General features: G+C 40.3%; 1 non-coding gene across 1 annotated transcript; it reads right to left on the bottom strand.

The window, feature by feature from the left end:
* Positions 1–1,389: 1,389 nt before the first annotated feature.
* On the bottom strand, positions 1,390–1,496 carry LOC112442454 (U6 spliceosomal RNA). The gene has a single exon (XR_003030543.1). It is a non-coding gene; the product is annotated as a U6 spliceosomal RNA (small nuclear RNA).
* Positions 1,497–1,733: the final 237 nt, after the last annotated feature.

The following is a 1,733-nucleotide window of genomic DNA, read 5'->3' as shown; positions in this document are numbered from 1 at the left end:
AATGCTTATAGTTGAATTTGTGCTTCATCTCCTACCTTATACTATCAGGGAATCAATTTCTGATGTGCTCCTCTGAACAGAGAAAATGCTTAACAAAGCAATAAGTGTTTAAATGTCCAATGGGAAACATCAATTTTGGAATGGACAATAAATATAAGTGAAGAATATTCAATGTTTATCAACCTTTGGAGATTTACTACACTCAAGTGGGCGGGTCAACCAGGATGATGGAGGTTCTGAAATATCCCAAATGTCCTGGGACAGAACGGATTTTATGTCATTTTAGACTTGAGAAGAGTTGCTTCATTAAATGTACTACAGTGAAACTTGATATCATTTTTATGTTTTGTCTTTAGAGATTGACATACTTCAAACCATAAGGAAACAAAATAATTTGTTAGTGGTGGGTTGGGGAAATGTGGGTAATTAGAGAACTCTAATGGGCCGTGCTAAAGTGAAAATCAGTCAGTGGTCACATTAAATCAGGGGGTTTGGTCACAAATCATGGATACCATGGACACGCTTGAACTAGTTTAAGTGAAAAATAGTCTTTATTGGAAGGCTATTTAGGATAGCTCATAGAATTAAAAGAGAAGATGAGAAATCAGGCTATGGAAAACAGGCAAGTCCATGAATGAGAAATGGATCTTCAGATGCCACCAAGACTATCCCTCTATATCTCATTTCTGTCTTCAACTCTGTTCTTTCCTTGTAAATTCCCTTCATACCTGCAGGGTCACCTGCAGCTTCCAGACTCACATCTCAAAACTTCACCGGTGAGAGGATAAGGGATCTTCTCTCCTGTATCAGTTAATGTTTTCTGAGGAAAGGCGTCCGATTGGTTAGATTAGGGTCACATGTCCAAGTCCTGGACCAATCATTATGGCAAAGAGGTAGGGCTGGGAAGATAATAGCTCCTACTCAGAATAGAAGGCAGGGCTGTAGGGAAGAGAGTGACTCCTAGAAGGTTTGGCCTTGGGAGAAGTCATTGAGAAGCTCTAATTTCTCTCTGTACATTTATGACTTGGGAAGAGAATACAGAAAACTATAGGGACCATTTATGGTGACTTATATGTGTGATAATGAGGGTCTGGCAACCCACTCCAGTATTCTTTTTTTTTTTTTAATTTTATTTTATTTTTAAACTTTACATAATTGTATTAGTTTTGCCAAATATCAAAATGAATCCATCACAGGTATACATGTGCTCCCCATCCTGAACCCTCCTCCCTCCCCATACCATCCCTCTGGGTCGTCCCAGTGCACTAGCCCCAAGCATCCAGTATCGTGCATTGAACCTGGACTGGCATCTTGTTTCATACATGATATTTTACATGTTTCAATGCCATTCTCCCAAATCTTCCCACCCTCTCCCTCTCCCACAGATTCAAAAATATGGAACGCTTCACGAATTTGCGTGTCATCCTTGCGCAGGGGCCATGCTAATCTTCTCTGTATCGTTCCAATTTTAGTATATGTGCTGCCGAGGCGAGCACCACTCCAGTATTCTTACCTGGAGAATCCCATGGACAGAGGAGCCTGGCGGGCTATAGTCCATAGGTTGCAAACAGTTGGACGCTACTGAAGCGACTTAACATGCACGCATATATGTGATAGGATCCCACCCAACTGAGGTTTTTTTAGTTAAAAAATATGGATATTAACCATCATATTGGTTAAAACCTTGGTAGAGTCACTTATCTGCTCTCAGTTTCCATTTCTGTGTTTATTAC

This window comes from Bos taurus, chromosome 18, assembly GCF_002263795.3.
Source record: "Bos taurus isolate L1 Dominette 01449 registration number 42190680 breed Hereford chromosome 18, ARS-UCD2.0, whole genome shotgun sequence".
Classification (NCBI taxonomy): Eukaryota; Metazoa; Chordata; class Mammalia; order Artiodactyla; family Bovidae; genus Bos; species Bos taurus.
The sequence above is the reverse complement of the archived record's forward strand: the minus strand, read 5'-3'. Positions and strand labels throughout refer to the sequence as shown.